Source organism: Dasypus novemcinctus, chromosome 2, assembly GCF_030445035.2.
Source record: "Dasypus novemcinctus isolate mDasNov1 chromosome 2, mDasNov1.1.hap2, whole genome shotgun sequence".
Taxonomy (NCBI): Eukaryota; Metazoa; Chordata; class Mammalia; order Cingulata; family Dasypodidae; genus Dasypus; species Dasypus novemcinctus.
This window is the reverse complement of record NC_080674.1, coordinates 153,939,277-153,966,411: the sequence shown is the minus strand read 5'-3', so window position 1 is coordinate 153,966,411 and position 27,135 is coordinate 153,939,277.

Sequence of the window (27,135 nt, the reverse complement as noted above, 5' to 3'; positions counted from 1 at the left end):
TGTTACTCCATGATTTGGCTCAGGAAACAAAAGCCTTAGCAGTAGGTAAATGCTTGTCTTTGAAGCCTCAAGGTATGCTATTCTACAATACCATTTCTGCCAGAGTTCTGAAGTCCTGGGTGGGAAGGAAGTGCCAAATTTACCTCTTCCCCTTCCAACATCTCTTTCTACGTGTTCTTTCCTTTTGAGACATTATAGTGGAATTAGAGCTTTGGATCAACTGATCTGAGTTCAAATCTTGACTTTGCCCCTTACTAGCTGTGTGACCTTGGTGAGTACTTCATCTCTCTGAAACATTTTTTCCCCTCACCTGTATACAGCAATAGTGATAATAGTAAAAACCATATAGGAATATGAGAATTAAAATAAATAATGGGTAAAAATGGGTCAGCATTAGACCAGGAACATAAAAACTTCATCATAAATATTAATTATTGTCATTATTTGCAGTGTCTCCTTCATATTACACGTGAGAAAGAAATGGATAACACAGATCCTTCCTCATAGTCAGATTTTCCTGGGGAGTTTCCCTCAGCAGTTGGATTCTGTAGCTACTTAGGCATTCAATTCATGTACGAGCACTTGCCATTTAAGATGTGGCTGAAAGTCAGTTTTACTCAGAGAATTTTTCTCTGCCCCTCCCTATTCCCTGTCATTCCTCATCAAAATGAAAATTTAATGTTTGAAGGAAAGGTCAGTTATTCCTCTATTGATCTTGAGGAACAACTTATTTCTGTTTTAGAGAGCATAGTTGTTTGGGCTGGACATCACTGAGAAAACACAAGGAAAGCGGCAAAGGCCCTGTAGGCAAACCACAGGACAGCTTTAACGATGGATTTTATTTCTCTCCTCTCATCTGCCAGCTCTTGTGGATCTGACTGAGGCCCCTTCTTTTCCTAGTGGGATGTTTGGGGAAAATAATCACCACATTTAATTCAGAGAGGGAAGGAAGGGGGAGTGGGTGGGACTTGAGCAGAGCTCAATGTAGATTACTAATGATGACGGGCCTCCCAGGGGTTTTTGTGTTTCAGTTTCTGGTTGCCAAGAGAAGACTGGGAGGAGTTGGAAGACAAAGTTTTTTTTTTTAAACTTCTGCTGAATTAATGCTGGGAATAGGTGGAGAGCTGCAAAAATCTCAAGCAAAATAGCAGGAGCAGCCTGTGACTCACAAGTTTAACAGATCAGAGATTTGGGCACATTTTGTATTCATTTGTTTATTCATTAATTCAATACATGTTTATTGAAGTCCTTCTCTATGCAAGCACTCCTCTAGACACTTGGAAGTACCACAAATAACAAGTCACAGAGATTTCACAGAGCTCACCTTTTAGCGGAAAGGAAATGGACATTAACAAAGAAGGTGGGGGGTATATAGGGACCTCATATTTTTTTAATGTAACATTAAAAAAATAAAGACAAAAAATAAAAAAAAATCAAACAAAAACAAAGAAGGTAACTGCAGATCCTGAGGGGTTGTGCTGCAGAGTGAGGCCAGGGGAGGAGCAGATGTTGAATAGGGATGGGGGACTACTTTCAATGGGGTGGTCATTGAAGGGTATCATCTTTGGCTGTTTCAAGAGTAGCCAATCAAATATAGAACAAATTCTGTAGGAAACACATATTAGAAAACATGTCCTCCTAAGAAGTTTAGTTTCATATAAATAGAGACATTGAATTGCAGAAAACTCCATTTAACAGGGATGTCATCCTGCCCTATACTTTGCTGCTTTCTTGTCCAGCTGGAGAGGGGAGAACAGGACTCTACTGCTGATGCTTCAAAAGGGCCCCATCTCCTGAAAAGGACCGGTGAGCAAAGATACTACTCCCTTGCTGGGAGTTTCCCAATCAGATTATAATCTCTAATCCTTCTCTTTTACCAGGGAGCTTTGGTGAATTTCTGGAAGTTTGACATTTGGTTGATCTTGAATAATTTTTTATTCAAGGAGCACTTTCTTCAAATGAAGTCCTACGTGGAGCTCCGATATATAAAACCACTAGCAGATACATGTTCTGGCTGGCTGGGGGAGTGGGTTCTCAAGCCCAGAGACATCCCTGCCCTCTGCCCTCACTCTGCATCTGCCCCGAGATGGCTCAGAGAACTCTGGGGGTGCATAGAACCACCATGCAGAACATCTCTCTGCCCTTCCTGCCTTCAGTCCCCTCTACATTTCTATCCTACTTCACTTTCATAAGCTTTCTTACCTAAACCGGAACATAGACAGTCCAAACCACAACTTGCAGGCCTTTGCCAGATTAAAAGTGTCCAGATGTCCTTCCAGTATCACAGTTAAGCTTCATACCAATCATGTGAACTGAGGCTTAGAGAAGTGGAGTGATATGCAAATCATCTGGCACACATCTTTCTTCCTGCAATTCCTATTCCATATCACAACTGACCTCTTTGTCTCTCCCACTACACCATGTCCTCCTTGAGAGCAGGGACATATTTCCTTCACCTTGGTGTCCACTCTGCCTGGCACAATGTTGGACACACACTAAATATTTATAGAAGAATAAAAGCACATTCCAATGTCAAACAGCAGGAGAAAGGACAAAGCTGAAATGGAAACCTCTATTTGATCCCAGAACCTCTATTTCTCACATTGTCCTTCTAAAGGACAACTCCCTGCCGCTGGTGCATGAGCTAATGGAGATGCACAGAGAGTAGGAAGAGGAAAACAAGCCATCTTTCTTGCATAAGCTAAAGCTTCTGATAAATCATACATTTCCACTGCTCTGTGTTTGCTCTATTACTCAGGGTGAGTGAATCCACCACTTGGTAGGTGTAAAGGATGGTGCAGGGAATGTTATATTTAATTTACCCTGCTAGCCTTCAGAAATCACAGAAATCTCAGGTGCCATGACTGATGTTTAATCCCCTTCAAATCAGGGTGGCTGCCATCTACAAACAAGACAGTTAGATACACACATTTTTCTTGGTGTTAGGACTGTGGCAGTTTAAAAGACTAACCTTGTTTCCAGGAAAGATGCACTGCCCTAATAAAAAGTGCTCTGGATCGATTTAGCTTTCCTTTCTGGAAGCTAACATTGACTGTTATGAAGAAAGATGTATTCTCTTGAGGACTTCCTCTTCGGGTGCTACAGTAGAATGTTAAGTATGCATCCGATGGCTTATCTGAATCCTGGATCCCCCACTCATCCTCTGAATGACATGGGTAAAACTCCCATTCTTGATGAGCTTTAGTTTTCTCATCTATAAAACAATGATAATAACTCCCATGTCACTGGATTGTCAGGAGGATTAAATGTGGTAGAGCATGTATTCAGCCCATACCTACTGCATGGCAAACCCAATTGAAAACATTTTGACTTTTACTGATTAATAAAAGGGTGGCAAAATAAGTGAAATTGGAACAGCCAGCAAGATGGTAGCTGAGTAAGGATCTCCTAGAGTCAGGTTCTGCTACAGGGCAGCCAGTAAACACCCAGAGCTATCAGGAGCTAGCTGAAGCACATGTTTGGGGGCTCCAGGAGACCAGAAGAGATCCTGCAATATCCTTGAAGGAATGGAAGGAGGAGATTGCCCATTGGCTGAGAAGATTTGTAAGTAGAGCTCTCTATGCCACAGAGGCTGGTGCCCAAACTCCACTAGAGACACAAGCCACCTCGGGAACTGTTCTGCAGCTGGATTTGGAAGATTCACTTCCTAAAAACATGGGAGGAAGAGACGGTTGGGCATCAACTGCAGTAAGTAATGAGTAAATTAGGTGGGCTAAAGTATAATGCTAAGAACAGCTAAAGTTTGAACAAGTCTGCCTCAGAAAAGGGCTGGTAGCTGACATCTTAACTCTGCACCTGGTATGAGGGAAAGTGGAGCAGACTGAAAATCACAGTGTTGATAGGGACTGGCTTCTTTCCATCCAGGTCAGATTGCAGCTCTAGCATAAGCCCCAACCTCACCTCTGGCATGGAGGAAGGTAGGGGCGGGGGTGGGTAGCTATGTCAGCCTGTCTGGGAAATTACTGGCCAAGCTATGGAGGCTGGTGATTGTCCTACTTTGGCAGTGCAAGCCACCCCAGGAGCTATTCTGTGGCTGGAATTTGGGAAGCTCCATTTCCCAAAAAACAGGGGAGGAGGAGACAGTTGGCCACTGATTTTGGCTACTGATTAGTAGACTCAGCTGGCTAAGGTACAACTCTAGGAACAGCTAGGGTGTGAAACTGTCCAAGTGGGAAAAAGGCTGGTGGCTGCCATTTTGACTCCACCTCAGCAAGAAGGGAAGTTGGCCTGACTGAAAATCACAGTGATGGTAGGAACCAGTTTCTTTCACCCAGATCAGCCTGCAGCCCTAGGCTAGGCTTCAGCCCCACCTCTGGCAGGAAGCTTCATCAGTCTCTCTGGGCAATGATAGTCCAGGCTTACATGACTTGTATTATTCCACACAGCTGTGAGTCTGTCCCCAACCCTGGCAAAGGAGAAAGTTGGGAGAAGCTTCATTGGGCCCAGACACAATGAGAGCAGTTTGAGCCTCCACAGCTTATAGCACCAACTACATCCTTGGCTCCTACTGTACAACCAGCAAGGGAGAAAGGGCAGGAAGCCCTAACCTGAAGAGAAAAACTGCCAAGACACCAACAAAAAATTATAATCCACATCAAGAAACAGGAAGCTATGACCCAGTTAAAGGAACAAGATAAACCTCTAGATGACATAAAGGAGTTGAGGCAACTAATCATAGATGTTCAAACAAATCTCCTAAATAAATTCAATGAGCTGGCTAAAGAGATTAAGATATTAAGAAGACTGGATTAGCACAAAGAAGAATTTGAAAGCATGCATAGAAAAATAGCAGAGCTTATGGGAATGAAAGGTGCAATCAAAGAAATTTTAAAAAACATTGGAATCATATGATAGCTTCGAGGAGGCAGAAGAAAGGAAAGATGAGCTTGAAGAAATGGCCTCTGAAAGCGAACATACAAAAGGGCTGATGAAGAAAAGAATAGAAGAAATTGAACAAGGTCTCAGGGAAGTAAATGATAGCAAAAGACATGCAAACATACATGTTACGGGTGTGCCCAGAAGGAGAAGAGAAGAAAAAAGGGGTAGAAGGAATCTTTCAAGAAATACGGTATAAAATTTCCCAAACTTATTGAAGGACATAGATATCCATTTCCAAGAAGCACAACATACTTCCATCTGAAAAAATCTGAATAGACCAACTCGAAGACATACATTAATCAGAATGTCAAATTCCAAACACAGAGAGAGTTCTGAGAACAGCAAGAGAAAAGCAATGCATAACATATAAGGGATACCTAATAAGAAGAATAAGTACTAATTTCTCACCAGAAACCCTGGAGGCAAGAAGACAGTGGTATGATATATTTAAGATACTACAAGAGAAAAAGTTCCAGCTAAGAATCTTATATGAGGCAAGATTGTCTTTCACAAATGAGGGTGAGATTAGAATATTCACAGATGAACAGAAACAGAATTTCTAAGCAAGAGACCAGATTTTCAGGAAATACTGAAGGGTGTGCTAGAGCCTGAAAAGAAAAGACAGAAGAGAGAGGCCTGGAGAGAGTCTAGAAATGAAGATTATATCAATAAAAGTAACTAAAAGTGTCAAAAGAGTCGTGTAAATAAAATATGATAGATGAAACTCAAATAGTCAGGAATAAACTTAACCAATGATTTAAAGCACTTGTATTCAGAAAACTGCAATTCAATGTTAAAACAAATTTAAAAAGTCCTAAGTAACTGGAAGAACATTCCATGCTCATGGATTGGAAGACTAAGTATCATTAAGATGTCAATTCTACTCATATTGATATACAGATTCAATGCAATCCTGATAAAAATTCCACCAGCATTTTTTAAAATTGAAAACATGATTATCAAATTTATTTCGAAGGGTAAGGGGCTCTGAATAGCTAGAAACTTCTTAAAAAGGAAAAGTGAACTCTCATCTCCAGACCTTATATCATATTACCTAGCTATAGTGATAAAAATATTATGGTACCCACATCAAGACAGACACATAGACCAATGGAACCAAATTGATGATTCAGAAACAGACTCTCACATATATGGTCAGGTGATTTTTGACTAGCCTGTCAAACCCACACAGCTTGGGCAGAACAGTCCATTCAACAAATTGTGCTGAAAGAATGGATATCCAAAGCTGAAAGAAGGAAAAAGTACCCTTGTCTCACACCTTGTCCAAAAATTAACTCAAAATGGAGTAAAAACCTAAAAATAAAAGCAAGAACCATAAAGCTTCTAAAAGAAATTGCAGGAAAATGTCTTCAAGACCTGGTGGTAAATGGTGCATTCTTATAGGAGATAAGAGGAGGACTGAGATGGACTACTGATGTTTAATACATGTAGAAGTTTTAATTAACTTTACTGTAAAAGTGTGGAAATGTATAGAGTAGATAGTAACACACAGTGAGTAACAGCTAGTTTATAAATGGGGATGTGACTGAAAATGGTAGTCTAGGTATGCCAATTGACAGAATGCTAGATAATAATCTAGGAACTGAATAGCACAATAAACCAAGAGGTAGATGAGAATTGTGGTTGATGGTACAGATGCAAGACTGTCCTTTGTGAGCTAGAGCAATGTACATCACTACTGCAGGGTGGTGGGAATGTGGAGAAGCATTAGAAAAATACAACCTGAGTGACCTATGGACTGCGGTTAGTAGTAATAATATAATATTCTTGCATCTATGCCAAAGATTTATTGTGTTGATAATGGAGGAGAATGGAAAAGGTGTGACAAATGTGCATTATGGAAGTAGTAACAATCAGATGATATTATCTTATCTGTAACAAATGTTCCACCACAGTGTGGTGTGTTGATAGAGGGGAGTTGTTTGGGAATTCTGCACATGTGCATGATTGTTTTAGAAGTTTACAACTACTATCATAAAAAATATATTTAAGAAATAATAATAGGGTGGGTTGGAGGAAAAATACACCAAATTTAAGATAAAATTATAATTAGTAGTAAGATTTTGACAATATTGTTTCATAATTTGTAACAAACATCTCACGACAATGCAAGGTGTTGGTGGTGGGTTGGTATATGGGACCCCTGTACGATGTTATGCATTTTTGCTTTGTAAGTTCACAACTTCTACTATACACTTATTGTTTATGGATATTCATATATAAATGATATAAAGAGAATAATAATAATAGGGTGGGTTGGGAGAAAATACTTTGTTTATAGATATATTTTGACAATGCAGTTTAATCATTAGTTAAAAATGTTTAACAACAATGCAAGTTATTGGTGGTAGGGTGAGTTATGAGAGTGCTGTATGATGTTATATATGCTTTTTTGTAAGTTCACAACTATTACTATATACTTATTATTTATGTGTGCTTCTGAATGAGTGATATATTTCAATAAATTAAAAAAAAAGAGTGAAGCTATCTGTGCCTGGGCAGGGGAATTGGATGGGCATACCTGTGATGAGCAAGGGAATTCCTATTCCATTCTTTTCTCTGTGGGAGGAGGCCCAGGCCTGCAAAGGATGGGCCCAGCATAAGGGAAGCTCCAGGCAAGACCCCTTCCTCAGACTGCCACTGTGCATGGGTGAAGCAGACATTCAATCACAGGCCTCTTTCTAGTCAGCTTTCAAAGCTGTGGGCTTTTCCTTACAACCAGAAAGAGAACAGACACTCTGGACTGACCTCACAAGAGTTTGATTCTCCAGAGATTCCTTACAGTGTTAGGACTGTCTGAGGTTTCTTTTCATTTGCAGCCCCCTGGGAAAGTTCTGCTTTCCTGAGGAAGAGTTTTGCCCTGGAATGTGTACATGTGGGCCTGGGGCACAAATCTCTAGCTCTGACACTTAATCTCCAAGTGAATGCTGGGGAATCTGTTTACCTCTGGACTCCAATTTCCCATTCTATAAAATGGTTATAATTATCCCTATTGCATGCTGCAGTTCTAAAGATTTAAATGGGTGAATGTCTGCCCAGGGTCTGGCAAACAGCCCATCCTTAATGAGGAATTTTCATCACTACCATGACCTATGTTCCTGTTCAATCCCAGCCAAACCTTCTCACAAACACTATGTAGATAGAGATACTGAATTGCAGAGAACTCTTTCTCTGTTTCCAGTCCTGTTCTCTGCTGCTTTCTTGTCCAGCTGGAGAGGAGAGACTATTACTCTACTACGGATGCTTCAACAGGACCCCATTTCCTTAAAATCACTGGAGAGCTAAGATGCTACTTCTTTGCTGGGAGTTTCTCAATCAGATTGTAATCAATAATCTAACTCTTCTACCAGGGAGCTTTTGTGAATTTCTTTTTTTTAAAGATTTATTTTTTCCCCCCGCCCCCACCCCCACCCCCGCCCTGGTTGTCTGTTCTCTGTGTCTATTTGCTGAGTCTTTCTTCTTTGTCCGCTTCTGCTGTTGTCAGCAGCATGGGAATCTGTGTTTCTTTTTGTTGCATCATCTTGTGTCAGCTCTCCGTGTGGGCGGCACCAAGCTCTCCGTGTGGGCGGCACCATTCCTAGGTAGGCTGCATGTTCTTTTGCACTGGGCGGCTCTCCTTATGGGGCATACTCCTTGCACTTGGGGCTCCCCTACGCGGGGGACACTCCTGCATGGCACAGCACTCCTTGTGCGCATCAGCACTGCACATGGGCCAGCTCCACACGGGTCAAGGAGGCCCGGGGTTTGAACCGCGGACCTCCCATGTGGTAGACAGACGCCCTAACCACTGGGCCAAGTCCGCTTCCCTTTTGGAATTTCTGAAAGTTCGACATTTGGTAGATCTTGAATAATTTTTTCAGTTCAGATGGGCTGTCTATGTGAGAAAAGTCCTCTCACCACCACCTTTTCAAATCGCTCTTCTGCCATCAGTGCATGTAGAAAAAAATGAAAAGCCTCTGTTACTTTGGTCTGAATCACTCTTTTAGATAATATCAGAGGTAGGATTAACCATTTGTTTATACTATCTTCATAGTCCAGCTGGCCATTTTGAATCATTTGCTGTTCATTCATATGCCATAGAAGAGACTTGTCTACAGAAACCTGGGATCAAACATTTGTTATTTATCCAGGCTACTCTCTCTGTTCCTCCTCCTCAGAACTTCATCATCACCACCTGACACCTGATCCTCAGTGTCTCTCTCACATGCCAGAACCATGTGTATTAGTCGGAGTTCACCAGAGAAGCAGAATTGACAGGATTAGATGCATGCACACATATGTGTACATGCATATCTATACAATGTAAATATTAAGAGATTTATTATAGGAATTGGGTCACATGACTGTGGAAATTGGCAAGTCCAACTTCTGTAGGGCAGACTGCAATTTGGAAACTCAAGGAAGGTGACACTGAATTCCCTTGGAGAAACTGCAAGTTGGGAACTCTGAAGGTAACGGTGAAATCCCCAGGAGAAGCTGGCTGGCTGAAGCAGAGATAGAAATTCTGCTTTCTTACTACCAAAATTCTTAGTTCTCACTTTAAGGCCTCCAATTGACTGGATGAGGAGACTCCTGTCATTGCTGAAGGCAGTCTCCTGTCTTGACTGTAGATGTAATCAGCCACAGATGCCATCAACTGACTAATGATTTAGATCCTCTACAAATACCCTCACAGTAACAGGCTGAAGGCAATGTCATCTGCTGATTTAAGATGTAATCAGCCATAGATGCAATCAACTGACTAATAACTTAAATCCATTTATAAAATACTCTCACACTAACAATCAGGCCAGTGCTTGCTTGGTCAAACGAATAAGCACCATAACCTAGCCAAATTCACACATGAAATTAACAATCATAACCATGTTTAGTGCTCTACAAGCATTATTTCATATAATCCTCACAAGTCGACGATCAGGTATGTACATTTTTATATCTATTATGCAGATGAAGAAACTGAGGTTTAGAGAAGTTAAGCAATTTTCCTAAAGTCCCATACCTAGGAAGAATTTGAACAGGGATTCAAAACAAAGAAGGTCTGCTCCAGAGCACACACTTTGCTATACTGAGCATTTTAGTTTTCCTTCATATTTTTCCTGGGTCTAATTAAAACAAAGTCTAGAATGCCTCCTGGCATAAATTCAATTTTTACCCTAAAACCCAAGGGTACCTATTGGGGATTGATTCATGTCCCCCACAAAACCACAAGCTCAGATCTTAATCCATATTCCTGTGAGTGGGAACCCACTTTTAAATAGGACTGTTTGAAGATGTTAGTAAAGGTGTGGCTGAATTGAATCAGGGTGGGTCTTAATCTGTGTGACCAGAGGTCTTATAAAGGGAGGAAATTCAGATTAGTCAGAAAAAAACCCCACAGAAACAAGAGAAGCGGGAAGTCAGGGAAGCCACGGAATCCAAGGACATCACCATGTGATAGAGGTCTGCCATTTCTAGAATGCTACTGTCTCTGGAAGAAAGGACAGATTTGCCAAAATCTTAATTTTGGATGTCTAGCTTTCAAACCAATAAGACAATAAATGCTTGTTTAAGTGAATTCTTTGTGCCATATGTATCATAGCATCCCTTGCAAACTGAAACAGTCCATATTTCAGAGATAGCCAATTCTAAATATTTTCAGAAGTATTTGGCCACCTTTAAAGTACAAGCATGTAAGTATCTCTGCTTAGGTCAAACTTGCTGAGTCTTGATGTATTTACTGGGGGGACCATAGAGCACACAGCTTCCCTTATCTCTCCCTACCCTCATTGGGAAGCCAGTTTTGCCAGGGGCACCTGAGAAAACCTGTGCATCCCTGGGGAAGTTATTTTCCCACTCTGAGTCTCAGTTTTATTCTCATGGTAATATGGAGGCTGTGGTTGATAATTTTTGTCCCACCTACTTCATAGAATTACCTGAGCATTTAATAAAATAGATCATGTGAAAATAATTCAGAAACTATGTTGCCCTTCACAAATTTTATGGATAAATGTGAAGAATAAGTTGGATATGGTCTCTGCCCTCATATGAAAGGAATTGGTAATTAAACAAATAATTTTACAAATAACTGTGATTTTTGATGGTTACTTGAAAATATAGAATAAGATGAGTAGGGAATGTAAGGAGAGACTTTCCTGAATAAGACTAGAAGTATGACTAGGAATTAGTCAGGCAAATAGCACTCAATATAAAGGCGAGAGCTTAAGATTCCTCACTGGTAAATGAGAATAATAGCACTATCTTATATTATTAGACTTAGCAGGGTGGCTTGAACATATTAAGTGCTTGGGGAATAGTGGTAAATATCAAACACATAAATAACCAAAACAAAATTTTGATACTTTAGATAAATATGCATATCAAGTCCCTGGTCTGATAATTTCATTTGACCAAAATGTTGTCTCACTCTGCAGTGTGAGTGGGCTGAGTGAGAGGCCAGGAGAATGCAGATCAACCAGGAAGGCAAGGAGTGAGCCAACAAGAATATATTCACCAAATGCAATGAATGTGCCACAATGATGAAAGAGGTTGTTGATGTGGGAGGAGTGGGGGTGTGGGGTGTGGGGTACGTGAGAACCTTTTATATTTTTCGTGATCTATGTGTCTTCAAAAAAATACAATAATTTAAAAAAAGAAAAAAAAAAAAAGAATGTATGACAAATGAGCTTCTGTTCTACTGGGACCACGGGTATTCGGGGAAACAGTCAAGCTCATAAATAGTCCTGTAGAGTAAAACTACCTCACTGGGCTGATGCAAGGATTAAATGAAATTCCAAAGTCCCTAGCAGAGTCTTGGCTCATGGTAACTGGTCATTGATTGAAAGATATAACTGATATTTTTATTTAAAAACCAGATTCATAGAGGATTCTATAAGAATACTGCAGAAGAAATTCGTAGATTCACCTCAGGGAAAATTCCATACTCTGTTGATATTTTGCCAAGGCTAATGGGATAAAAAACATACCTGGGTTCTGGACCTATTTTTAATCTCATTTCTGGAGTACAAACTGGGCTGCTTCTGGGCATGGAGAGCTGGGAGCCACTCTTTGTTACCCCTTCACCCTGGTTCGTATCAGAGGCCAACCTGTGGAAGGCAGGTGGAAGGAAGGCCTGGTGTTTAAGATATCTACAGGGACGAGGTCAAGACCGGCACTCCGTGCTGCCTTCTTCCCTGTTATTGGGAGAAATGGCATGAGCTTTAGATGCGGACTAACTAGGCTCCTCCTGGTCCTGATGTCTTCTTCCACTGACCCAGGACTAAATGATATGTCTTTTCCAGCTAACCCACTTTTAAATCCTTTTCCAGGTCCTAGTCCATGGTGAGATTGATGACTCTCAAAGGTTTCTTCCTTTTTGAGAGAAAGACTTGGAGAACATGTTTCCTTTCTATACTTCAGATGGTCCCAAGAAACAAAGTCAGACACCCTCCTTTTTACAGAGTGGGAGATAAAACCAAGTGTGTGCCCAGGAAAAGAATGAAAAATGCCTGTTATTTTCTGCAGGCTGGAGAATGATGTATGCTCCTGGGATAACCTACTACCTCAGAATTAGTCATTCAACATCATGTTCCCTCTGCTGCTTCAAGTGCCTCATTTCAAAAATATGATTTTTTTTCTCTCTCACTTAACCATAGGAACATTAAATGCACAACTTTATCAAAATGACATAAGATATATGTTTCTGCCAACAGCAACAGGAGAAGATTAACAATTCAAATGGGAATGGGGAAAAGTTCCTCTCAGAAGATGGGAAGAAGAAAGTTTGATTGGGGATTCTGCTCTTTCCTCAGTCAGAAGCGTATTATGACACATTCTGAGTCCCTGAGATCCTAGCAGAGGAAAAAACTTTATTTTGTAAGGGGGGAAAGTTTTATTTAATATTATTGTGTTCCGTCTCCCTGAGATCAGGACTAGCTGTACACTTTCAGAGAGTGTTCAATTGTATATAGACATCTCAAAATCTATGTTGCTAATGGCTGGTGCCTGAATTTAATCAGTGATAACACTTCCAGCTATTACCAGACCCTGACACTCAAATCCAATAAAGGGCTAGAAATACAGAAAGAGGGAAAGAGAGGAAAGTGTGAAGGTGTGAAGTCTTATGAATTGGAAGGAGTGGGGGAGGGTTATGAGTAAAGGATGTCTCCTTTGGGGTTAGTTTGGACATCCAAGGAATAGGACTGTATACATATGAATGGCAAACGGTCTCCCTCACAGTTTGGCTAATAGAAGGAGATATTCATATTACATTCATCTGAAAACTTTTTGAGGAAGAGAGATGTCAAGTGCGAATTGAATAATAGCCTATAGAATTACCTTTGTCTTAAGAAGTAGAGCATATCTTTTTAAAAAATCTTTGATTTGGTATCATTCTAGCAAGATCTAGGAATGAAACTTTTGACTTGTCAAAATCTTTTTCTATGTGATTTAAATGTATAGTCTGTCTCCCTTCTTCTTAACCAGGAATATCTTTGACATTTTGTTTTTCATCAGCACAGGGCATGAGATCATAGCCAGGGCATCAACATCAAGGAAACTCATAAGGAGGGGTCCACAGAATCCCCTCCAAGTAATTACTCAGGTGCTTTTAAAGGGAAAAGTCACCCTCAAGAGAAAAGAGGACTGATATAATGACCTTGACCTAGTAAGAATCTTCTGCTCTTTTAAAAGGAGGGGTACTAGTCACTTGGTTTAGTCCTCCACCTCTCCAATCTCAGGACATGCTAATCTCCCAGTGCTCAATGGACCTGGACAAGCTGTTTCTGGAATACACCAAGGGTTCTTCTCCTCACTCAAGGCCTTTGCACTCATGGTTCTATTTCCTGGAAACTCTTTCTATAAGATCTTCTGATGACTGGTTCTTGCTTAAGATTCAGGGCTGAGTTCAACTGTTACCTCTTGAGGAAGACCTTCCTTCACCATAGTATCTATAAAGCCACTCTCCCCTCACCCACCCCACTAACTCTCTATCACATTTGTCTGTTTTATTTTCTCACTTCTCAGACGACCTTGTTTATTTGGTTGTTGTTTGCCTCTCCCCACTTGATTGCAAGCTCCATAAAAATCGCTATGACCCCAGTGCCTAGGGGAGTAACAGGTACATAGTAGGAACAGAGTAAGTATAATGTAAAGGTATACCCCAAGTTCGAAAGTGAAAAACATACGTATTTTCAAATTGAGAATAGAGTAATGGATGTTGTGTAGAATGTGACCTTTGTGATAAAGAATTATTCAGATTGTGGTGGAAAAAAAATCTGAATTAATGAATAAACCCAGATCTGGTAGATCAGAATTTAAAAGTAACTGCTTCAGAGAGGACTAAGTGACCCCAGTTTTCACCTGAGTGATCCTGAAAGCAGATCCTGGGCAAAAATCTGTGTTCTGATAGTTTATTTAGGAACAGATCCTAGGGAGTAGGCAACCAGGACAGGGGAATGAAAGCAGGGAATCAGGAGAGCCAGTAAAAGATATTTTGTTGAGCTGACTTATACTAAAAGCAACCGGTAATTAATTCCCAGGGACTTCTGAGGAACTTGATGAAATGCAACTCAGAACTGTTAACCCAAAGGAAGAAAGAGGGAATCATGATATATCAGCAACCATGACCCATTGTCAGTGCACCATGGGGTGTTAGCTTTTCTGTACTTTGGGATTGTACATGGATGATTGCTCAGTGGTTCCCTGGGGGATGCCCAGGGTAGGAAATGGGAAGTAAATAGAACTGACTGATGTGAAGCTCTGTTCAGTTACACTAAATGAAGCAGGTTGAAGACTACATGGCCCTGGCCACTATCACTATGGTCGAAATGAAGGGTGAGGCCAAAAGGAATTTAGTAATGCACAAGTGGTGTCTGTGGTGGATTGAATTAGGTACCCTAGTTTATAAATGTTCTTACTCTTGATCTGTATTCTTGTGGGTGTGAACTCATTGTAAGTGGGGTCTCTTGAAGATGTTATTTTAGTTATTGTGTAGACCAACTAATGAAATTGGGCCTTAATCCAGGATACTGGAATCCTTAATAAGCAAAAGAAATTCAGACAGAGAGAGAAAGTGATGGGGAGGAGCTGGAAGCTGGAAGTCAACAAAACCCAGAAGAGAAAGAAGACATTGTCATGTGATGGGAAAACCAAGGAAACCAAAGATTGCCAATCAGCCAGAATGCTGCCCATTTTAGGAGGAAACAAGCCTCCTAGCCTTTGAAACCCAGAACTAATAAGTTCCTGTTGTTTAAGCCAAACCAATTTGTAGTATTTGTGGTCACAGCCTAGCAAAACTAAGACAGTTCTCTAGGGTCATTTCAGGCTCCAGTGCCCTGAAAGTAACTGATTCATTTAATTCCTTATTTTACCAATCATCATCTCACACTGTCCCATTCTGACCCAACCTGATGAATTAGGCATGCTGTGTCTTTCAGGTTCATTTCCTAATACTCATACTCTCTACCACATCTCCATTTTGTGATTTTGAACCAGTTTTCCAGCTTTGGCTCCCTTAGGATATGGAAACCCAGCTTCCTCTAATCATAGTGGCCTGTTGCATGAATAATTCATGATTCTGAGCCTGCTATTTCTGAGCACCTTTGGCACATACTAGGATCTGGGCTCATGATTTCCTATAGGCTCTCATAAAAGTACAGGTGGGTGTCTTGTCTCCCTCTCTTCCCATCTTCCCCCCTGGGGTCTCTGGGGTCCCTGTTGTGGATTACTAGTCAGCTATCAGAGCAGAACCAGAATGATGCTGTTTGCAGAGGACTTTGCAGAAGCATTGTTAAAGCAGGTGTGGATTCCACAATCTAGAGTAACTGGAAATTGCAAGGAGGCAAGATGCAATATATTTTGACACTGCAGTTTGTTGAGTAAAGGTTTTTTTTCCCCTTTTACCTAGATACATGATAAATAAGATAACATCTTCCTTCAGGTCCCATGGTGGACAGTACGATAACCATTCCTTGACAGCAAGCAGCATGCTATTGCTTTTGGTGTGTGTTTTGTAAAAACATGTTTCCCTGGGAGATTCTCCTGAGTCTCAGATTTTTATTTTGAAAGTACCTTTGCTGATATCCCTAATTCTATCTGAAATGTCTGAATTCATCTGGGAACCATAGGGCCATGTGAGAGAGAAAATGGATGCTTTATGGATCTTCGGAAGTCCTAGTTTGACTTGTGGGCCTGAGATCCAATATCATCTCCTATTTTCCATTCAGTAGCCACCATTTGGGATAGTTCTGACTCACTTGTCTAAGGATGCTCTGGGCCTGGCTATTAATATTAAGGATAGAAGTAGACTATGGTTCCAGTTGCTCCTCCATGCCCTCAGGATAACGTCGACTTACTTTCAGTGTATACATGCTTTAGTAAAGTCATTTCTAACTTTTATTTACTTGTTTAGCCTTATTCTCTCAGTATTCCTCACCTGTACTCCTGCCGTTAGCTGGGCTACCTGGTGTTCCTCTAATTCCCTATATCCTCTCATACTTTTGAGTGCTTTTCTCTGGCTAAAACTCTTTTCTGCTCTTCTTCACCTGGATAACTCCTTCTCATTTTTTAGGCCTGAGTTTATTTCTTCCTACCTTTATAGCCCTCTCACAGGCACTGTTGCTTAGCAGGTGTGATGGTTAAGTTCATGTGCCAACTTAGTTGGGTTATAGTGTCCCATTAGTTGAGCAAGTACTGGCCTGATTGTTACAATGAGAGTATTTCATAGATTTAAATCATTAGCCAGTTGATTGCATATGTAGCTGATTATATTTATAATCTACAAAGGAGACTGCCTTCAGCAATGAGAAAAGTCTCATCCAATCAGTTGAAGGCTTTAAAGGGAGAGCTGATGAATTCAGCAACCAAAAGGAATTGCCATCTCTATTTCAGCCAGCCATCTTCTCCGGGGGAATTCATTGAAACTTTCATTACAATTCTCAGCTTGTGGCTTGCTCCAATGAAATTCCTACTTGCCAATCTCTATGGTTACACGAGCCAATTCTTATAATAAATCTCATATATATAAACAGTTTTTCTGGAGAACCCTGACTAATACAGGTAAGAGTATGGGCTCATCTCTAAGTCTCAGTTTCACCACCAAGAAAGCACTATGGAGAAAAGGAATAGAACCAACTTCATAGAATTTCTGTGAGGCTTAAATTGAATAACACGGGCAAAGCGCATAACCCAGTGGCTCTTAGTGGATACTGAATAAGGTTTTTTGAATAAACGGGTCACTTCCTTCCATGTCTTCCCACCATATCATTGAACTTCTAATCTGATTTCCTCTGTTTTGCCTTGTTTCCATCTTTTATCTTTCTTTGTTTCAAGAGTCTCAGGGAGCTTTTCCTTGGAGAGTAATTTGAACCATCTGCTTGGAAATTAGGGTCAAGTATAAAATTGGTCCCTATTTTTTTTATTTACCATAGGAGGTTTAAAATATAGATGCCTCATATTTAATTTAGGTCAGAGGTGGGCAAACTTGTATTGCAGTGGACCAGACAGTGACTATTTCAGGATTTTCAGGCCATATATGGTCTTTGTTGCATATTCTGTTTATTTTTCTTTGTTTGTTTTTCTTTTACAATTCTTTAAAAATGTGAAAACCATTCTTAGCTTACAGGCCATACAAAAACAGCCTGTGGGTTAGATTTTGCCTGCACCATGGTAGTTTGGTGCCGCCTGGAACTCTAGTTATTGGCAATGTAGAGAATACAAAATTTTGCCAAAGTTCCCATGAGACTCTGAAGGACTGATAGCTCTGCTGAGCAATGAGAGTGCATTTTCAGGCTCAGTTATCCCATTTCATTTTCATTTTATAATGTTCCAGTAGCTTGTTTAGGGATATTCATTATCATGATAGTGGGGGAAATCAGAAGGAGGTGTAGTTAATCTTATATAAACCTTTGTGAAAGATTGCTCTTTTAACTAGTCTTTAAAGGGCACATAACACCTTCCTGTGATGTTGGTGGGTATCACGTGGTCGATAAACCTATATGCATTTCTGTTTGCCAGAATGGTTTCTGCTTTTGTTTTTTACACTGACCCCCTAAGAAACTACAAGTATTAACCCTAATAGGGAAGATGAATGATTGGCAGCCCAGAAGGTGGTCATGAAGATCTTTCCTTTGGTAGGACTGTGACAAAGATGCTGCAGTAGTCATGGAACGTAGCCATCTGAGTGGAGAAAATGAGCCCACGGTTGCGATGAGTGACTAGAACTGGCACTGAAGCCCAGGCTGCCCAGTGCCCAGTCCTGTGTTCTCTCCACCTCGTGGTGTTGTCTCTTCTGGCTGCAGGAGACAATAGTGTCTAAACTATTGTTCTATCTGGTGGGTATCTAATGCATGCTTGCAAATTTCTTATCTGGTTCACCAACAAATGCAATGAACAGGATTGTTCACTGCTGTCCCTCCACGGCAGACTTAACCAACTGACAGGCTAGCTCTTCCTGCATAGAGGTGTTCCACTGACATTTGTCCTTGTCAGGTGGCCCTGTAAAACTCTGCCAAATGGTATGTCCCCTGCGAAGAGTGACAATTGGTCCGTGAGTCTGAAATCAACAGATCAACAGATGGTTACTCATGGTGTTGGCCTTTTCTTTGTGACATGCCTGTGCTATACCATACTATGACTTAATTAATAATGTCACTTTCCATAATGCACTCATTAAAGCCAGGCAACATCTGATTGGGAGGTGGACTATACCTGCTTCACATTGCTCTGACTTCTTAGCAGTAATCAAATAACTGAATCTGGAGTTTGATGCTTCTCCAAAAGAAGTAGCAAGGGACAATGTGGAGAGGCAATGTTGGAGATACAGAATATTAGAGCAGTAATCACAAAATGAGCTTTGACACAGACATAAATTATTTGGAGACAAAATATAATCAGACCATGCCACTTGACCATGTGGATACCTGCCATCAGCTGTGTCAGAGTGGAGACACAGTGGCCAAGATGTTCTTGTTAGGGAAATATTTGAATGGCATACTTAGAAGAACATTCATGTATTTTTCTTTCAGGGATAGTCTCATTTGATTCATTATAGGGCATGACCTTTTTGTCACTTTTTGTTTTGTTTTGTTTTTGATAGGATATCTGTTTTTAGTATGTCCTACTAAAATCAATTATAATTACAGAACAAATCAAGGCTCTCTTTTCAGAATATCTTGTGTCCTCTACAAAATTGTTGTATTATTTGTTTATATGTCTCCTTCATACCCTGTGTCCCTTCTGTGTCTAGGCCTTTACACATTTTTCTGTTCTTTGGGTCTGGAAGACTTCTCCCTGCTATTAATTTGGCTAACTACTCCTAATTTTTTATGACTCAGCTGAGCTATCACTTCCTGGAGGAAACTTCTCTGATTTAACAAAATGGGATTAGATGTCCTTCCGTACCTTTTATTCTACTGTATTGTGAATGCGTCTTGGTTTACCTATCTCCTTAAACAAACTGAAGTCAGAGACCTGTCTCCATGTTTCATGGTTATATCCTGGTATATTAGCACAGGTCCTAGCACATAGTAGCTACTCCATAAATATTTGTTAAGTATTTGAAAAACAACAACAACAACAACAACAACACATACTTCCTCTTACCCAATTACCAGTATTATTCACTAGAGAAATTTTAAGGAAGTATTTTGCTGCTTTGGTCTGGCTTTCTTAATTAAGCAAGTATAGATCCCTGAGTTTCCTATACTGCTCTAACCTCTCCCCTGGACTACCAGGAGTTTAAGTATCAGAGACTAACCGAGCAACCCAACTTTGATTCCTAATAACTGAAACCTCATTTCCACCCCTAGTTTGTATGCCATGCTGCCAAAAAAGATTTATAGAGCAACTCCCACAAGTTTAATTTGAATTCATTTGCACTGTGTGAGATGTATACTATATTTTATGTTAAAAAAGGGTTGTTACTACTTATTTGAGTACCTGGAAGGAAGATGCTTCCCTAACTGCAAAGCAGCCAGAGTAGCAGAATTTACATTTTAATGCATTATTTCATCCCTTTAGTCAAAAATTCTGGGAAGCAGCATAACCTCAGTCATTGACAGGTATTGACTTTGGGCTTTCACAGACACCATTGAACCAAGGTATGTATTGCTTCTTTGTCAGGTGATGAGTGGTCTCATCACCCATTCTAGACATGTGAAAGCAGTTTACTTACATCACTCACAAGCCCCTCTAAGATCACCTGTGTGACTTTTCTTGCTGTCTAGCATTCTGTATAATATACTCTGATCATTCAATCAATAAGTAGTTATCAAGAATCTTTGCTAAGAGCAGTTGAGGAGGTAAATGAAGTAAGGAGCATGGCACTTAGCCATAATGAAAATTTAATTTAGTTGGGGAGATAAGGAATGAAATAATCAGTTAGTGGTATCAGACAGAATATAATGAATATAGGATATTCATCCAGTAAATATTTATTAAGCACCTATTATGTCTTGAGCAATGTACCAGGAACTAGAACTACAGTGGTGAACTTACTTTCATGGAGCTTAACTTGTATTAGAGGAAACAGGAAAATAAATTAATAAACACATAAATAAAAAAGATAATTTCAGGTAGTGTTAAGTCTTAAGAGGAAAATAAAATAGGGACTATGATAGATATTGATGGGAGGTAGGTGGTGCAGGATGGGGATTGGGATCCAGGCTAGGCTCGCCAAGGGAATGATACTAGAGCTCTCCCTGAATCCTAAGAAGGAGCTGGCCCTGTGGAGGTTTGGAGGAACAGATTCCAGACAGAGGGAAGAATAGGGGCTAATCCTTGATCAGGAATGAGCTTGGATCATTTGAAAATCAGAGAAAAGACCAATGTGGCTAGAGCAAGGCAAGGAAGGAGAGGTGGTATGATACGATGTTTGCAGGTCTGTCAGAGATTAGAGAAGTAAGTCTTTCCTAGAGCTGTAGCAATCATGAAAGACAAGATGATTAAACTAGGCTTTGTAAAATGGGTCTAATTAAAGGGAGAGGAGAAAAAGAAAAGCATTAATGAGTAAGGTAATATCATTTAAAAATACCTGGAGACCTGTTAGCTTTCTTATCTATAGTGTTTACATATTTTCGCTTGCTACTTGATAAACTAGGGAGCCCTCAGTTATGGTAGGCTTCCTCAAACAGGGGTGGCTGATACACTTATTATTTTTTAAAATATTAAATATGCCAATTTATTTATTTATTTATTTACTATTTTTTGACTAGGTAATGCTAGAGTGCAAAATTCAAAGTAGAAAAGGCACACAGTGAAAAATCTTCTCACTCCATCCCTCAGGCACTCACCTCCCTGCCCAAGGGTAATTAGAGCAAAGTGGTACATGTCTTTTTTAAAATTTTTAATTTTGACATAATTTCAAACTTACAGGACAGTAGCAAAAATAATACAGAACCCATACAGAGAACTCCAACATCACCCTCATCCAGATCCATGATCTTTTAATCTTTTGCCACATTTGCCATATCATTCTATCATTCTATCATCTATTTAATATCTTTCTATAGCTGTCTACCTACCTATCTTTCTATCTATCTATCTATCTATCTATCTATCTATCTATCTATCTATCTAATTATCTATCATCTATCTAACTACCTTCTAAATATTTGAGAGTTGGTTATGTACAATATACTCCTTGAACATTTAAAGTTTGATGTACATTTCCTAATAACAAAGATATTCAAATGATGTGTTTTTTTGTTGCAATGTTTCTCCCATCCTCACCCTTTATTTCTTGAGTCTTCTCTTCTGATTTTCATTGTGTTTCAAAATTTATTTTACCTGTGTGTTAATGGTAAGCCTCCTTAAATGTTTTTTGAAAGGATAGTTTGCAACTTTAAAATTCCAGAATGTTAAAAGCTAGATGTGGGCAAATAGTGTAATCATAACTAAAACTTCTTCAGTTTTTAAGAACATAAACATTTCACTGGCTAGTTACTGATACATGTACAATCTTTAAAAAGAAGAAGAGTTAGTTTGAATTAGGTCAAATGTCCCAGATCAGGTGTCAGAAGATATGAACTCTAGATATACAGCTTTCCTTAACTGTCATGCTATTGCATAAATCACCTAATTTCTTCTGATTCCGTTATTCACACCTATTAAATGAAAGAGGTGTCTCTTCCATCATCATTACTCTATGATTTTATATTCTAAAACACAAATTGTTACTCCTTGGATACTCTCTTTATCACGTTTATGGCATTTCATTAGTCTAAGGTAATCATGGTGCTATATCCCTAATGAAGAAATAAAAGGCTTAAAAAATAGTTCACAAATATTTAGGGAGTTTTGACAGATCAAAGAGCAATATTTAGGCTGTATTTTTTCAGGTTTGATGATATGAGAAACTGAACTTTTTAATAAGTGCTCACATGACCTAATAAGTGTTATTTACAAAGTAGGTGCTATGTAAACATCTATTGAGTTTGTTGTTAATTCTTGTAGAACAAGTGTTTGGGGGATCATGATTATGAAGCTATGCCCCTGATCTTTAGAAATGTCAGAGAGCTTATCACCCAGATTGAAATGGTTTGCTAAGTTCAGTGAAAGAAACCAATTTTGTTTGGATTCCTCCCAGGACACTGGTGTTATAAAATGATATAGAAAAAGCAATACTCTAAAATGCAATATTTGGATTGCAGAGATTGAAGCTCTTTTATTAAAATGACCATAACAAGTGTTCATTCATTGTTTTGACAAGTATGAAAAATTTACTCTGTGAGATATTTGTGTAATAGAAAGATTATTAAGATACTGCTTCTATCCTCTAGTGAGATATGTAAACCACACAAATTATGCTAATAAGAGACAGAAAATAATAAATACCATAAAAGAGAGAGATGTTCTAAAAAAAAAAAGGATGGTTACAGGTGTAGAAGATCTGAAAAGGCTTTATGGAGGATCCATGAAGGTGGTATTTGAGTTGGGTCATACAGAACACAAGGTCATTTATGATCTAGACATAAATCATTCCACACCTAGAGAAGAGCTCAGGAAGAATTTCCATGAATGGAAATATAAAATGCAATCAATTTCTAGTGCTATCTGTATATATAGGTCAAAAACTCTTGGTTAAAGAAGAAACAGTCCTATATTATTTACCACCATGTGTTATAGGAATAAAAAATATATGAGTTGCAAAAATGTGATGGCTAAGATTTCTCACTACAGTGAATTGGTTTCCAACCTAGATCCCATTAGACAGGGTGGTCACTTTGCATTTTTCCTCCCTACAGTGTTGCCCAGGCAACCATCTCCTCTGATAGAAGATGCCATTAGGGCAGCTCTTCCAAAAGCATTTTCTGCAGAATATGCCCTAGAAGGAGAAAAAAATTCCATAGACAAATAACTCTGAGCAATAATAAAGACTACATTCTTCACAGACACTGCAATGTATATTTGTCTTCTTAAAGGCTCTGAGAAGTCCCCCAGGAAAGGAATCTATTTAAATTCCATAAACCTGATATTTTCCAATCCAGTTTTATTAGGAGACAAGTTTTACATTTTAAAATACTTTTACTGAGGTAAAATTTACATGCAATGTAAAGCACAGACACTAAGTGTATAATTTAATGTTTTGATAAATGTATATACCTGTGTAATCATCACCAAAGTCAACATGTAGAGAATCTCTATTACCACCAAAAATTCCCTCTTACCCCCTACCCTCCATTAGAAACCATGATTTCTATCGTCATAGGTTATCTGGCCTGTTTTTAACCTTCACATAAATGGAATAATGTAGATTATAGTATGAAATCTGAAATCTTTTGTTTCTTTTTTTGTTCTCAGCATATGTTTTTGATATTTATCCATATTGCTGTGTGTATCAGTATCTCAATCATTTTTATTTCCAGAGAAGTATTCCATTGTGAAAATAACAGAATTTGGTTATCTATTCACCTATTAATGAACATTTCCATTATCTTCAGTTTTGGATTTTATGAATAAAGTAGCTTCAAATATTATTTTAAAAGCATGTTTTTTTGTGAACTTATGTTTTCAAATATCTTGCATAAATGTCTATGAAAAATGTTGGTAAAGGTATGCCCAACTTTAATTTAATTTCTAGCAATGTATGAAAGGCCCAGTGGCTTACCCATTATGATGTTGCCAGTTTCTTAAAGCTTATCTCCTCTAGTGAGCTTTAAATGATACATCATTGTGATTTTCATTTTCACTTTCTTGAAAGCTAAGGACTTTGAACACCATATAAATGTAGGCCATTTGTAATTCTTTAATGAAGTATCTGTTTAATTTTTTTCAATGGATTGTTTGACTTTTTATTAATGATTTATAATAGACTTATATATTGCAGACTCATAAAAGCATATATATTCCTGCAGTCTGTGGCTTGGCTGTTCATTTTAACTGAGTCACTTGAAGAGATAAATTTTCTAATTTTGATGCAGTCCAAGTTTCCGGTTTTTTATGACTAGTGCTTTATTTGGGTTTTCTCTGAGGAAATCTTTGCATTCCTCAAGCTCACAAAGATACTCTCCAAGACTTTCTTCTAGGAGTTTTATATGCTTAGCTTTTATGTGTAAGTCTATTTGATTCATCTCAAACTAATTTTTGCATGTGGTGTGAAGTATGGGGAGAGGTTTAGTTTTCTTATACTTATATTTAGTTGTTTTATATCATTTGTTGAAAGACTTTCTTGACACAAAGTGCATTAAAATCTTTGTCAGACATCATTTGATATAGTTTATATATGGGTTTATTTCTGGATTCTCTACTCTAGTCCATTTATCTATTTAAATATAAGTATGCCAGTTTCAACTGTAGTTGTCTAATAAATCTTGAATCAGGTACTATGAGTCTTCCAATCTTTTCTTCTCTATCTATCTATCTATTTATCTATCTATCTATCTATCTATCTATCTATCTATCATCTAATAGATATAGACAGATATTCTAGATGTTTTGCTTTTCCGTATATGTTTTATAACAAATTTGTCAATTTCTATTTTTAGAAGTGTGAGAGAGGGAGAGGGTGGGGTATAGGGAATCTCATATAATTTTGATGTAACATTTATGTAATCTAAATCTTCTTTAAAAATAAAAAAAAAAATTAAAAAGCCTGTTGGAAAGTTGATTGGGATTGCACTGAGTCTACAGATAAATGATTAATTTTGAAAGAACTGGTATCTTAGTGATATTGAGTCTTCCAATTCATGAATATGGTATACCTCTCCATTTTAAGTCTTTTAAATTTTTCTCAGCAATGTTTTAATATATAATTCTGGCATAACTTTGCTAAATTTCACCATAAATATTTTGTGCTTTTTTATGCTATTTTATATGAGATTTTTAAAGTTTAATTTTCTGTATATACAGGTACAACCCATTTTTTAAATGTTGACTTTTTTCCCCTAGAACACTGCCTGATTCACTCATTAGTTTTTATTACTTAGTTTGTAGCTTCCTTAGGATTTTCAATAGTTTAATATCTTCTTTTTCAATTCTATTGCCATTTATTTCTTTTTATTGCAGTAGTACTGTCTAGGCCCTCCAGTATAATATTTAATATAAGTAGTGAGAGCAGACATCTTTTTTTTTTTTCCTAATCTGAGAGGAAAAATATTCACCATTAAGTATGATGCTCTCGATAGACTTTTCAATTGTTGCTTTTTATCATATTGAGGAGTTTTCCTTTTATTCCTTGTTTTCCAAAAGTTTTATTTTATCTTGATTATGTGTTGAATTTTGTCAAATGTTTGTTCTGTGTCTGTTGAGATGATTATATGAATTTTCTACTTTATACCACTTATGAGGTAATTTACAATGTTTATTTATTTATTTTCACTCAGAATTTGCATGACATTTTGGAAAATGGAAATGAACATAGTTCTGCTGAAAAGAAAATATAATTATTTATATTTTTATCTACCACACTTAAAAGTTACAAGAGTGATCATTTGTGTCAGGAATGGGGCAACTCTGAGCATGCTGATTCTCTTTCCATCATGGTTCTTCTCATTGAAAGTCCCTTCAGTCTTTTTTTTCTATAAAATGATTTCTGGATAAACAAACATTCTATATCCAAGTAGCAACAACTTGATTTACTTTTCAAATGTTAAAATACTCCAGCATTTCTGAATAAAACCCATTTGTTTTATCTTATTATTTTTAACATTACTGGACTGGATTAGCAAATGTTTTCTTGGGAATTTTTACCCATATTCACAGTAGGATTTGTTACATTATTTTCTTAATGTCTGTTCCTTTTTTGGTATGAAGATCATGATGAGTGAGTTGAACATTCTTCCTCCTCTATATTCTGAAAGGTTTTATGTAAAATAAGTTAATGCTTCCTTAAGTGTTAGAATTCAACAGTGAAACAATATAGAAAATTGTGGGAATGTTTCATGATAATAATATTATTCTTTTAATAATGGCTATTTATATTTTCTATTTCTTCCTGATTCACTTTTGATAAGTTGTGCTTTACAAGGAATTTGTTCATTTTATGTAAAGTATCACATTTCTGGTGCTTTTTATGCCTTATTTTATGCCAGATAGATCCGAGTTTCTATCTGGTTTCATTTCCCTTCAATTAGAAGAACTTCAGATGGCATTTTTCATAGTGTTGGTCTCTTGATAATAGGTTCTGTCAGTCTTTGCATATCTAAAAATGTCTTTGTTTTATCTTCCATTTTCAAGAGATAGTTTTACTAGAAATAGAATTATGGATTGATATTTATTTAATATTTGCAGTTTAAAAATCATTTAATTGTCTTCTGGCCTTCATTGTTTCTAATGAGTAGTTTGCTTCATTTTTATTGTTCTGTCTGTTAGGTGTAATTTTTTTCTGGATTCTTTCAAGGTTTCTTTTTTAATTTTTTTTTCAGAATTTTGTCTATGGAGTGTTTATTCTTTGCTGAGCTTTCTAAATCCCTAACTTGATATTTTCTACCAAATTTGGGAAAGTTTTATCCATTAATGCATCAAACATTTTTCTCACCTTTTCTCATTTTCAACTAGTTCTGGGACTCCAGTTATGTGTATGTAAAATGACTGGATATTCACATGTGTCACTGAGACTGTTAGTTTTATCAATCTCTTATTATCTGTTCTCCAGTTTCCATAATTTTTATGGATCTGTCTTCAAATTAACTAATCTTTCTTCTGCCATCTTCAATTTGTTGATAATACAACCAGTGAGATGTTTATCTCCAATATTGTATTTTTAAATTTGAATTTCTATTTTATTCTTTCTTTAAGTTTTTC